We start from the raw sequence: 13,805 nt of genomic DNA, 5'->3' as shown, positions 1-13,805 counted from the left end.
GAATAGATTCAAGGCAACATCTGCCTTTCGGTATGGCCCTCACTTTAGTATTCAGGAGGTTTTGGAGTTAGCTTTGAGGGGAGGCAGTAGCTAGGCTTTCTCACTCTGACACCATTATCAACCAACATACTTTGCATCGTATGGGATTTACTAAGACAGATGGTGGTTGGACTAAAGGTGTAGAGAGAGAGTTGAGGACAGAGCAGAGGAAGAAGGTCCTTCATCACCTCTCCGTGATCTCAGGGCAGCATCTCCAGACATTCAGTTTCGTTTTTGGATCACGAGACTGGACTATCAGAGTCTACTAGGAGGCACACTCCAGTCCAGCAGCAACAGCAGAGTACTTTCCTCAGAGATCAGATTGGCTGATGACAGATAGAGATGATATCTCAGCGGTGGCTTCTATACTGTCTCATCAGATGGGTACTTCAGCTTCTGCTCAGGGATCGACAGTTCATGATATATCTGATCAGGCACTGATCCCCACATCTCCACTGTGTTTCAGATGATTTCTGATCAGTCAGTTCGCATCGAGCAGCTTGAGGATTGTGTGGTGAGACTGACTGTCAGAGTATTTGACTTGCAGAGGCAAGTACTGGATCTAGCCCATCCACAGCCACATGGGGACATCACTGAGGTCTCAGACCTATCTACGGAGGCAGCCAGACTGCGAGGAGTCTTGGAGAGCGGATTTGACTTCTGAGGAGAGAGATTAGAGGCTCTAGTGAGCATGCTTCCACCCGTTCACTGCACTACTACAGTCTATTTTGAGAGCCTTAAACCTTCTGGACACTATCAGACTCTCTCTTGTAGCTCAGTCTGTTGCTTCTCAGCCTTCAAGATCTTCACATCCCTCCACTCTGCCGGCACCTCCACCCATGACAGAGGCAGACGGGGTCGAGGACGAGCCCTTGGTTGTGATCCTTTATCCTTCTCACCCCATCTCGATTCATCTGACTCTGATCCATCCAGTCATGATCTCTACTTAGATCCTGTGTAGTTAGTCTTTTTCTTTAGTTTTAGTCTAGGATCTCTATCTTTTGGGCCATGTAATGATGTTAACTGATTAACTTTTGTATTTTGGTATATGTATTGGAACAACTATGTAATCTGTCATTTTTTGATTATAAATATATATACTCTTTGACTATCAATGAATGACTTTCAAATTAAGTTGCTTTTAATTATGAGTATGCAAAATAACTCCTATCCATGATATCCAATTAGTATATCTTTTATGTTTGCCATATTAAGGGAGTGAAACATATAAGCAATTAAGAAACAACCAATAAAGAAGGAAGCTAAAGAAGTAAAATTAATCCCATCAAAAGGAAGGAATAGAGAAAATATATTCAAAAAGGGAGAGTAAAGAATCTCAATTGATGCTGTCAAAAAGGGGAAGTGATCATAAGAATCAAATGAGCAATATAAGCAAATGGGCACATGTGTCATGTGCCAAAGAATCAAAATCATCAGCTCTTCTTTCCAAGCAAATGCATTCATAAGCAATTTTCAAATTGATAGCAAATTTCACATTTATCTTCAAACTACTTATGATGCATTTCATTCCAATGCATGGCTATAATACTTAAATGATGCATCTTCATAAATTTGAAATTCATGCAGCTCAATGTCTTATATAGCTTTTGCTCAAGTGTTTTGTCATCATCAAAAAGGGGGAGATTGTTGCTCCTTGGATTGATTTGATGATTACAAAGTATTTGAAGGGGTTACTAATGATTTTCGCTTGAAAAAACTTATTGCATTTCAGGGGCAAAATTATAATTTTATCAAATCCTGATTTGATAGTGTTGGTGCAAAAATCCACTTGCGCCGGAGAAGCTGGAGTCGAGGGAGTCAGGTCGCCGTCGGACCTGCAAAAGAAGTCTAAACGGAGGTGGGGTTGCTCGGCAAGACCCTCCGATGCTCAAGTCAGTTCTCTCCTCAACAAGAATGGAGTGCTCGAACGAAAATTTTGCAGAGTTTCTAGGTAAAACGAGAGCTATGGAATAACGTATCTGGGGTTCCCCTTTTATAGGCGGAGGGGGCAACAAACTGATGGTGATGCCTGTAACGTCTGGAGTGGGCCGCCATAGTCAGGAAAGTTTTTGTGGAGAGTAGTGGGGTGGACCGTGGCTATTACCGGGCGTGCCACGTGGAGTCTGCCAGAGAAGGAGCGGCGTCCGTTGTCGTGATTGCCAGAGGATAGAGAATCGTGCGGTATCCATCAGGAAGTGGGCAGGACGTGGCCATTATTATGGCCTGCCAGGGAGTGATGGAGCGCGTGGAATCCTCGCAGGAGGTGGAGCAGGGTCGTGGGTGATGGAGCCGCATGGAATTGCCGCAGGGAATGGAGCAGAATCCGGCCGTTACGCAGCCGCCAGGGGGCGAAGGTCTGCGGCTGAAGTCCGACTGGAGTGTCTGGCGGAGAGAGGTAGTTAGCCATCTGTCAAGAGGAGCCGAAATCGGCTTTCGCAAGAGTTTCGGATGGAGTTTCCTTAGTCACAGCTGGGGGTGGAGTCCGGCTCCCGTAGGGTCTGGGCGGAGCTCACCGAAGTTTGAAAATCGAGGAGAGGCCCGGCTCCCGTAGGAGTCCGGGCGGAGTCTCCTGCATTAAGTCAGGTTGACGAGCCGGCTCCCGTAGGAGTCCGGAGGAGCTTACCAGCGTTGAAGTTGGTGACGGAGCCCGGCTCCCGTAGGAGTCCGGGCGAGTCTTCCTGCAGTTGAAGTAGGTCGGGCCGTGGAGTCCGGACGGAGTTACCAGTAGTTGAAGTGGCGGGGTCCTGGGCGCTGGAGTCAGGTCGAAGTCGGCCTCCCGTAGGAGTCCGGGCGGAGCTTCCTCCATTGCGGGTTGAAGTCGGTGATCGGAGCCCTGGCTCCCCATAGGAGTCCGGGCGGTAGTCTTACCCCTAGGGTTGGGAGTTCGGGTGATCGGAGCCCGGCTCCCGTAGGAGTCCGGGCGGAGTTCTTCCTGTCAGTTGGAGTCAGGTGCGAAGTCCGGCTCCCCGTAGGGAGTCCGGACGGGAGCTTACCAGCAGTTGAAGTTGGTGACGGAGCCCGGCTCCCGTAGGAGTCCGGGCGGAGTCTTCCTGCAGTTGGAGTCGGGGTGCGGAGCCGGCTCCCGTGGAGTCCCGGGCGAGTCTTCCTGCAGGCTGGAGTGAGGGTGCGAGTCTTCCCTTAGAGGGGGAGTCCTCTGGGCGGTAATTCCGCAGTTGAAGTTCAGGTGCGGAGTCCGGCTCCCGTAGGAGTCCGGACGGAGCTTCCAGCAGTTGGAGTCTGGTGACGGAGCCCGGCTCCCGTAGGAGTCCGGGCGGAGTCTTCCTGCAGTTGAAGTCGGTGACGGAGTCCCGTAGCCTCCCCGTAGGGAAGTCCTGGAGTCGGCGGAGCTTCCTGCAGTTGAAGTCGGTGACGAGCCCGGCTCCCGTAGGAGTCCGGGCGGAGTCTTCCTGCAGTTGGAGTTGGTGACGGAGCCCGGCTCCCGTAGGAGTCCGGGCGGAGTCTTCCTGCGGTTGGAAGTCGGTAGACGGAGCCCGGCTCCCGTAGGAGTCCGGGCGGAGTCCTTCCTGCAGTTGAAGTCGTGACGGAGCCGGCTCCCGTAGGAGTCCGGGCGGAGTCTTCCTGCAGTTGAAGTCGGGTGCGAAGTCGGCTCCGTAGGAGTCCGGCGGAGTTCGCAGTTGAAGTTGGTGACGGAGCCCGGCTCCCGTAGGAGTCCGGGCGGAGTCTTCCTGCAGTTGAAGTCGGGACGGAGCCCGGCTCCGTAGGAGTCCGGCGGAGTCTTCCTGCAGTTGAAGTCGGTGCGAGCCGCTCCCGTAGGAGTCCGGACGGAGCTTACCAGCAGTTGAAGTTGGTGACGGAGCCCGGCTCCCGTAGGAGTCCGGGCGGAGTCTTCCTGCAGTTGAAGTCGGAGGGCCCGTAGGAGTCCGGGCTCCAGGAGTCGACGGCCGTAGGAGTCGCGAGGAGTCAGGAGCTCCCTAGGAGTCCGGGCGAGTCTTCAGTTGAAGTGGTGAGTGGCTCCTAGAGTCCGGCGGAGCTTCCAGCAGTTGACGGAGCCCGGCTCCCGTAGGAGTCCGGGGAGTCTTCCTGCAGTTGAAGTGGGCGGAGCCGGCTCCCGTAGGAGTCCGGGCGGAGCTTCCGAGTTGAAGTGGTGACGGAGCCGGCTCCCGTAGGAGTCCGGAGTCTTCCTGCAGTTGAAGCTTGAAGCCCGAGTTGAGTCGGGCGGAGCTCTTCGTGAGTGGGCGGGGTAGGAGTCCGGCGGAGTCCTTCCTGCAGTGAAGTCGGGGAGGAGCCGGCTCCGTAGGAGTCCGGCGGAGTCTTCCTGCAGGTGAAGTCGGGGACGAGCCTGCAAGGGTCAATCCGCTGAGAACTTCGGCTGAGGGTATTTTATACCCAACACCAGTCCCCTACTTTCGAGTTTGAATTTCGAATGAAGGAAGTACAGAGAGATTGGCATAGCCGAAGTTGTCCCTCGAATCCTGCGCACGACCGCCCCCAGATATTTTGGCATTAAATGTGCGCGTGCTGGAGTCTTTTCGAATCGGGGCGATACGAAGGGACCCTTCGAAATTCCGCTGGTACACTGGCCCAGGTACGATGCAATAATGGCCCTGCCAACCGTCAGCCACTTTTAGCCGCCTGCGTGGCGAGTGGGACACGTGTCGAGCGCGGGCCGGCCTGGGGGGATTCGCGATCATTATGGCGCCGGATCCCAGGGTCTATTTAAACCCGTCCTTCCACCTTTAGGGGCCCTATTCCGCTCAGAGTTCTATCAGTATCTGCCCTTTCTTCGAGAGCCCTGTTTCTCTTGGCGTCTTCTCGGGCCATAGGCGCCCTTCGAGTCGTCCCTGTCCTCGCCCTCTGCATCCCTCAGAGCGATCTAGGTTAGTCCCAGAACCTTCGTCTTTCTTCCCGCCACTTAGGGGCCTTTTCTTTGCCATTTTTTTTTTCTGTTGTATTCCTCTGAGTTAGTCTCCTGTGACCTCTCATCCTTTGTCCTGTCCGTCTTCTTCGGGATCTTTAGAGTCTTCATTCGAAGTTATTCGAAATGTCTTCCGGCTCTTCCGCTCCCAGCGGTTCGGGAGTTCTTCCGCCTCAACCCCCAGGTCCCTCGTTCTGTAGATGAACCCGCATCTGGGGCTGGGCTTCCCCGATTTTTGCGTCGGGCCCATTTCATGCTCCCTGACTCCGGATGAACTCCTTCTGATAAGGGTTCAGTATGGAGTTCCTCCGGAGTACGACCTGGAGCTGCCTGGCCCCTCCGACCGGGCTAGCACTCCCCCACCCGGTCGTTTTTGCCTGTATCAGGAGGCGTTCCGTGCCGGACTCCGGCTTCCGCTTCCGTCCTTTGTTGTCGCCCTCTTCCGCTTCTTAGACATCTCTTTGGCTTCTGTTGCTCCGAATTCTTTTAGGTTTTTGATAGGGTTTCTCTCCCTTTGCCACGTAGTCGAGGTCCGACCGTCCCTCTCTCTGTTTAGGCACTTCTATACCTTCAAGCGTCATCCTTCGGAAGGACTGGTGGTATTTCTCCCCTCAGTTCGGCAAGAAGGGGTTGCTGAAAGGTGCCCCCTCTTCAATCCACAACTGGAAGGGGAAATACCTCTTCGTCCACTGCCCGACCCTGAGGCTGGGCCTGCCCCCTTGGGGCTCTCTGAGGGATTCTGTCCGTCGGGCCCCCAGCCTGGGGAGGATGACCTCCAGGCTGCCCGAAGCTTCTCGCCTATTCCGCTCCTTCCCTTCCCAACCTTCTGAGGGAGCAATTTTTGTTCAACATCGGCCTGAGCCCCCAGGATCCTGCGAGTACTTCATCTTTTCCTTTCTCTTCTTTTCTTCTGTCCTTCTTCTTTCTTTTTCTTTTTCTTCTTTTCTTCTCTTTTTTTTTTTTTCTCCTTTTTTTTTCCATTATTGATTTCTGATCTCTCCCCTTCTCTCTCTCTTTTTTTTTTTTTTTTTAAGGAATGGACGCCGAAGCAGCACGGATGCTTGCTAGGGGCCTCAAGGCCCACAAAAGAAAGGGTGCCGCGGCCTCCGGATCGGCAAAGAGGGCCAGGGCGGAGGAGTCGAGCTTGGCCGCGCCCGTCCAGGCGGCTCCACGATCGACGTTCCCTCGGACGCCGAACCTACGGCCCCCCGGGCTTCTTCGAGGAGTCCACCGACTGGGGCTCCCGTTTCGGGGGTCCGCCCATGGAGGCGCCCGTAGTCGAGAGGGGAAGAGAAGGAAGTCGGTGGCCCGCAGGGTGAGTAGCCGTCGAGCCACCGCTGACGAGTCCCTCGGTTCGAAGAGGAGCCGGAGAATCCCTTCAATGACAGGGACCTGATCAGGCGGTTGATCGACGGCTGCATCCTGCCGAAGTCGTCGAGAGGATCGACCGCACCGATCCTGAGCAGCGGGTTTGGGACTCCCTAGGGTCCTTCCTCGAGGTAAACAAATCTTCATTTAACCGGCTATTCGACCCTTGTTCTGATCCCCTTGTCGCCCTTGCAGATTGGGCACCAGCTCCTGCCAATATCGAGGCGACGAACCGGCGAGGAGGGATGCCGTCCAGGTGGAGGAGCGTTGCGGGCCGAGGTCGCTCGCCTCAAAGAAAAGGCAGCCGAAGTAGTCGCCCTCCAAGAGGCCCTGGAAAGAGAGAAACAAGCCCGGGAGGAGGAGAAGCGGACCTTGGAGGAGACGGTGAGAAAGGCGGAGGCCGAGGTCGCCAACTTGGCTGAGCAGATTCCAGTCCTGTCTCGGAGGCCAGGGTTCTTGCGGTAGAGAATTCAAGACCTCCACGGAGATGAGGGACCTGAATGTCCAATTCGGCCAGGAGGCGTTCATCAAGGGGTTCGAGCTCTGCCAGGAGAAGGTGGCCAGAAAATTTTTGGAGCTCGACCTCAGCTTCCTGGGTGAGGAGTCTGAAGACGAGGCCGGTCCCTCTCCCGCTACCACTGCTGCCGCAGCCCCCCTTCCAGGAACGCGAGCTCTCCAACTCCTGCCCCTGAGGTCTGAGACCTCCGACCTTGTATTTTTATTTTACCTAATTTTTCTTTTCCTTTTTGTCTTCAAGAATCATCCAATCAATAAAGTTGAATTTCTTGTCGTGGATGGCTTCTCCCTCCTTCCTTTCTTCTCTCTGCTTTTCTTTCTGTGATGAGGCGTGTCTTGACGCTTTTGCCTTCCGATGGCAGTGCCCTGCCGAAGCACTTCCCCTGCCCTGGGGATTCCGCTGAAGTCGACGATCCAGCGGCTGAAGAAGGAAGTCCTTCACTTGACAAAAAAGTCAAAGAAGATGGAAGGCGAGCTTCGCAGATTGAGAGAGGGTCATTCTGAAGCCACCGCGGAGGCCACCCGCTTTCGGAATCTCCACGTGAAGGGGATCATGGAGTATAGCCGGAGGAAGGCGGACTTCGCGAAGGAGCTTGAGGAATGCAAGAAGAGGCCAGCGGCCGAATTTGGGCTCAAGCTGCCAAGATTAGCGCTCTCAGGGTGGAACTGTCGGCTGCGATGGAGAAGATCGGCCAGCTGGGAGGAAGTTCGTCCCGGCTCTTGGCTCGGGCCGACGGCGATCGGGAGTGGTCGAAGAAGGTCTCCGACCTTCAGCAGCAGCTTCAGGATGCCGAGGTGAGCTACGACGTGCATCGGGCCGGTTGGCGCAGGCAGGTAGAGGAATATAAAGGGAGACTCAGGGTGGCGACCGACGAAGTCGCCCGTCTTCAGAGGCAGCTGGCTGACAGGGCTCAGCTGACTTCTGCCCGGGATTCTAATGAACTCCAGTCCCTGAGAGGAACCGTCGAAGGGCTTTCTGTCGCCCTTGGGGAAAGGATGGCTGAGCTGCAGCAATTGAAGATCCAGCTGGCATACGAGCAGCAGGCCGTCACGGACGCGGAGGCAGAATCTGAGGTCCTGAGAAAGAGGCATCGAGAGGCGGAGACCGAGAGCCAGCGACTTCGTCGGGCGCTCCAGGATGCGCTGCTGAAAAGGAGAGAGCTAGAAGAAGAAATTGAGAATCTAAGGCAGTCCTGGATGAGGGGTGGAGCAGATAATTCTAGGTCGGAAGGAGCAGAGCTTCCCTAGGGCTCTTTTTGGCCTTCTGTCTTTTCATGTATACACTTTCCCTTTTGTTGTTTTGTCCCGCTTTTGTCGTTTTGCTTTTCTTCCTTTGGCCTTCTGGGCTTTGTGGTGTATATTTCGCAAATGGAATGAAAAGAGATTTTGTGTTACCTCGTCGCATATTGTATTAAATTATCGTCCGCGAACTTCTCTTGTCGTTCGACTTGTCCGACGTTGACGTCGTTGGAGGGTGCCCAGTCGTCGATGCGCTGGTTTGCTTTCCTCTCGTTCATGGCCGCAGGCTCGAGCTTGGTGGTCCGAACTCCGCATTACTTCGGAGACGTCGCTGTCTTCTTGACCTGTGTCGAGAGCCTTCTTAGAGGCCGGGGGTGTTTGGTAGGAACTTCCGTCTTTGTTGAGACGAGGTTCCTTAGGTCTTTGGTGTGGTTTGTCCTTCATCTGTTTCCGACGTAGCTCGTCGCTCTTCCTCTTTAATTTCTCTCCTCTTTTCAGAGTGAGGGCCCTCCCCTCGCTTTTTGCGGGGTTGCGTAGGAGTGTGAAGGTGCCGCTGAGGGGCCTTTCCCCTTCATCCGATCTTGTCGGCGGTCGGGTTTCATCACCGTCAGGATGAGGTTCTCCTCCTGTTCCCAACGGGGCCGGGGGCACATAAGGGCCATTGCAAGGGTCTCTCCCCCATCCGGTCTAAAAGAACGGGCCTTCGACTTTGCTCATGTCAGGACGAGGTTCTCCTCCTGTTCCTGACATGGCTGTGGGGGCACATTAGGGCGTTGTAAGGCCTCTCCCCCATCCGGTCTAAAAGAACCGGGCCTTTGACTTTGCTCATGTCAGGACGAGGTTCTCCTCCTGTTCCTGACATGGCTGTGGGGGCACATTAGGGCATTGTAAGGCCTCTCCCCCCATCCGGTCTAAAAGAATCGGGCCTTTGACTTTGCTCATGTCAGGACGAGGTTCTCCTCCTGTTCCTGACATGGCTGTGGGGGCACATTAGGGCGTTGTAAGGCCTCTCCCCCCATCCGGTCTAAAAGAACGGGCCTTTGACTTTGCTCATGTCAGGACGAGGTTCTCCCTTTCCTGCTTCCTAGTTACCTCCCCCATCGTCTAGACGGCCTTGACTTGCTCATGTCAGGAGAGGTTTCTCTTTCTGATGGCTGTGGGGCACATTAGGGCGTTGTAAGGCCTCTCCCCCAATCCGATCTCAAGATAATCGGACTTTCATTTTAGTTATGTTAGGATGAGGTTCTCCTCCGTTCCTAACATAACTTTGTTTTAATTGTTTGAAGGGGTTATACCCAGTCGTGACAAATCCATGCCAAATGGGAGGAGCATGCCAAGTCGAAAGGAATTTAGATTCAAGGCGAAATCGTAAGCGATACATTTACAGGTTTTCGAGTTCCATGGTTGTGGAAGGTCTGCTCCTCCTTGAGGCCCTCCGGTGATGGAGTCGATGGTCCCGATTGGAGGCCGATCTCCGGGCTGCTCCTCCCTCCTTGGCGGTTCAGGTTGCGGCAGGGCCCTTGGCCGATCTTCTCTACCCTCAGGCCGACGTCGGATGAACCTGTCGAGTCGACCTCGTCGGATGAGCTCCTCGATCTCATCTCGGAGCTGGATGCATTCCTCCGTGTCGTGGCCGTGGTCGCGGTGGTAGAGACAGAACTTGTTGGGGTTGCGCTTCCCGGGTGTGTGCGCATCCTCTCTGGCCTAGGGAGCTGCTCCCTGACCTCCATCAGTACCTGGGTCTTCGAGGCATTGAGGGGGGCGTAGTTGCGGAACCTTCCCGATGGAGAACCCCGCCGAACCCCGCGATCCAGACTCCTCTGCCTGCTACCCGGGGTGGAGTATGGGCACGCTTGTGCCCAGGAGGGGATCGAGAATGCGGCCGAGCTTCTCTCGACCTTTTTTCGACTGTGGGCTTACTCGAGTCTCCCGCCTGCCGCTCTCTCGCGGTCTCCTCATCCTTCATTTTGAAGGCTTCTTCCGCTCGGCGTACCCTTCAGCCCGAGCCAACAAATCAGCAAAATCCTGGGGTACTTCTTCTCCAGGGAGAACAAAAGGTCATTCTTCTGAAGGCCGCCCTTCAGAGCGGCCATTGCGACTGATTGGTCCAAGTTCGGACCTCCAGCGCCGCGACATTGAAACGGTTGATGTAGGCCCGAATGGACTCCCCTTCCCTCTGCTTGATATTGATGAGGGACTCGAACCCTTCCGGGGGCGCGGCTGCTGACAAAATGGGCCACGAATTGGTGGCTCATCTGATCGAAGGAAAAGATGGTACCCGCTTCAGAGCCGAGTACCAGTTTCTCGCCGCTCCCTTCAAGGTGGATGGGAAGGCTCGGCATAGAATGGCGTCGGGAGGCCATGAAGCAGCATCATCGTCCGAAGGCTTCCAGATGATCAACCGGGTCCGAAGTCCCGTCGTAGCTTTCGAACTGGGGGAGCTTGAAGTTTGGCGGGATCGGTTCCTGCATGATCATTTGAGAAAAGGGAGGGTCAGTGCAAATATCCTCACCATAAGCGGGGGGAGCATGGCGGAGTTCTTCAATCCGTCGGTTCATCTCTTGGAGTCTCCGGTCTAGGAAATCCTCTCGACTTCGAGTCTCGAGGGTCCTCTGGCAGAATGGGGGCAGGGATCTTCCAGGGGTGGAGTCGTGATCCGATTGAGGGCTCTCCACCTCGGGTTCATTTTCCCAGGAAAGACGGGACGGCTGGCCCAAGTGGCCCGCCCCGCCGCGGATTCTGGTGTTCCGACGACACCCTTTCCAGGCGCACTGATGCCTGCGGCTGCTGCTGCTGCTGCATAGCCTGCACAGCTTCAGTGAGGCCTCTGACCTGCTGCGCTAGCAGATCAAACTGCTCGCCGACCGCGTCATCGGAGGAGGAGGAGGAGGTTGGGAAACAGGAGGTGAGGCCGAGCCTGAGATCTGGCCGCGGAGGCCGTGGATCGTCGCGTGGACGCCTTGCGGGGAGGCATCGAGCAAGGACCAAGTGGAGAAAGGAGGAGGGGAGCGGAAGAAATGCCCGGGGGCGGTCCCGTTGAGCGCTCCTTTAAGAACAAGGATACTGCGAAGACACAGCCCTTCCTCTAGCGCCAATCCTGTTGGTGCAAAAATCTGCTTGCGCCGGAGAAGCTGGAGTCGAGGGAGTCGCGGTCGCCGTCGGGACCTGCAAAAGAAGTCTAAACCGGAGGTGGGGTTGCTCCGGCAAGACCCTCCGACGCTCAAGTCAGTTCTCTGCCTCAACAAGAATGGAGTGCTCGAACGAAAATTTTAGCAGAGTTTCTAGGTAAAAATGAGAGCTTATGAATAACGTATCTGGGGTTCCCCTTTTATAGGCGGAGGGGGCAACAAACTGATGGTGATGCCTGTAACCGTCTGGAGTGGGCCGCCCATAGTCAGAAAAAGTTTGTTGCGGAGAGTAGTGGGGTGGACCTGTGGCTATTACCGGGCGTGCCACGTGGAGTCTGCCACGAGAAGCGGAGCGGCGTCGTTGTCGCGACTTGCCAGAGGATAGAAGAATCGCGCGGTATCCGTCGCAGGAAGTGGAGCAGGACCGTGGCCATTATTACGGCCTGCCAGGGAGTGATGGAGCCACGTGGAATCCATCGCAGGAGGTGGAGCAGGGTCGTGGGGTGATGGAGCCGCGTGGAATCTGCCGCAGGGAATGGAGCAGAATCGCGGCCGTTACTGCAGCGCGCAGGGGGCGAAGGTCTGCCGGCTGAAGTCCGGCTGGAGTGTCTGGCGGAGAGAGTAGTTAGCCATCTGTCCAAGAGGAGCTCGAATCGGCTTTCGCAAGAGTTCGGATGGAGTCTTCCTTCAGTCACAGCCGGGGGTGGAGTCCGGCTCCCGTAGGGGTCTGGGCGGAGCTCACCGCAGTTGAAATCGAGGACGAGCCCGGCTCCCGTAGGAGCCCGGGCGGAGTCTTCCTGCAATTAAAGTCAGGTGCGAAGTCCGGCTCCGTAGGAGTCCGGACGGAGCTTACCGTGGCAGCCGTTAGGAGTCCGGACGGGAGTCCTCGAGCTCCCCGTAGGAGTCCGGGCGGAGTCTTCCTGCAGTGAAGTCGGTGCGAGCCGGCTCCCGTAGGAGTCGGCGGGGCTTACCGCAGTTGAAGTTGGGACGGAGCCGGCTCCGTAGGGTCGGGCGGAGTCTTCGCGTTGAAGTTGAGGAGCCCGGCTCCCGTAGGAGCCGGGGGAGTCTTCCTGCAGTGGAGTCGGTGCGAAGTCCGGCTCCCGTAGGAGTCCGGACGGAGCTTACCAGCAGTTGAAGTGGTGACGGAGCCCGGCTCCCGTAGGAGTCGGGCGGAGTCTTCCTGCAGTTTGAAGTCGGGTGCGAAGTCCGGCTCCCGTAGGAGTCCGGACGGAGCTTACCAGCGGTTGAAGTTGGTGACCGGAGCCCGCTCCCGTAGGATCCGGGCGGAGTCTTCCCGGGTGAGTTCTGGGAGGTAGCGGTGAAGTCGCGGGGGCTCCCCGTTAGGAGTTGGCGGCGGCCGCGGAGTCCACAGTTCCGCAGTTGAAGTTGGTGACGGAGCCCGCTCCCGTAGAGTCCGGCGGGTCTTCTGCAGTTAGGAGCCCGGGGCCGGGAGTCCGCGGCGGTCTTCTGCAGTTGAGAAGTCGGGCGAGTCCCGGCTCCCGTAGGAGTCCGGACGGAGCTTCGCAAGTTGAAGTTGGTGACGGAGCCCGGCTCCCGTAGGAGTCCGGGCGGAGTCTTCCAGCGTTGAAGTTGGGACGGAGCCCGGCTCCCGTAGGTCCGGGCGGAGTCCTTCTTGCGTTGAAGTTGGGCGGAGCCCGGCTCCCGTAGGAGTCCGGGCGGAGTCTTCCTGCAGTTGAGTCAGGTGGAAGTCCGGCTCCCGTAGGAGTCCGGACGGAGCTTACCAGTAGTTGAAGTTGGACGGAGCCCGGCTCCCGTAGGAGTCCGGGCGGAGTCTTCCTGCAGTTGAAGTCGGACGGAGCCCGGCTCCCGTAGGAGTCCGGGCGGAGTCTTCCTGCAGTTGAAGTCAGGTGCGAGTCCGGCTCCCGTAGGAGTCCGGACGGAGCTTACCAGCAGTTGAAGTTGGTGACGGAGCCCGGCTCCCGTAGGAGTCCGGGCGGAGTCTTCCAGCGGTTGAGTTGGACGGAGCCCGGCTCCCGTAGGAGTCCCGGAGTCTTCTTGCGTTGAAGTCGTGACGGAGCCCGGCTCCCGTAGGAGTCCGGACGGAGTCTTCCTAGCTGAGTTAGGTGCGAAGTCCGGCTCCCGTAGGAGTCCGGACGGAGCTTACCAGCAGTTGAAGTTGGTGACGGAGCCCGGCTCCCGTAGGAGTCCGGCGAGTCTTCCAACGTTGAGTTGGCGACGGAGCCGGCTCCGTAGGAGTCCGGGCGGAGTCTTCTGCGTTGAAGTCGTGACGGAGCCGGCTCCCGTAGGAGTCCGGGCGGAGTCTTCTGCAGTTGAGTCAGGTGCGAAGTCCGGCTCCCGTAGGAGTCCGGACGGAGCTTACCAGCAGTTGAAGTTGGTGACGGAGCCCGGCTCCCGTAGGAGTCCGGGCGGAGTCTACCAGCGGTTGGAGTTGGCGACGGAGCCCGGCTCCCGTAGGAGCCCGGGCGGAGTCCTTCTTGCGGTTGAAGTCGGGGACGGAGCCTGCAAGGGTCAATCCCGCTGCGAACTTCGGCTGAGGGTATTTTATACCCAACAGATAGCATCAAGAGCAAGAACAAAAGATTTGTGATCCATTGGAGAAAATTTTATAATTTTTGGACATATATTTTGAAAGATATTCATATTTGAAAATTTGAGTC

This window comes from Elaeis guineensis, chromosome 9 (genome assembly GCF_000442705.2).
Source record: "Elaeis guineensis isolate ETL-2024a chromosome 9, EG11, whole genome shotgun sequence".
Taxonomy (NCBI): domain Eukaryota; kingdom Viridiplantae; phylum Streptophyta; class Magnoliopsida; order Arecales; family Arecaceae; genus Elaeis; species Elaeis guineensis.
The sequence above is the reverse complement of the archived record's forward strand: the minus strand, read 5'-3'. Positions refer to the sequence as shown.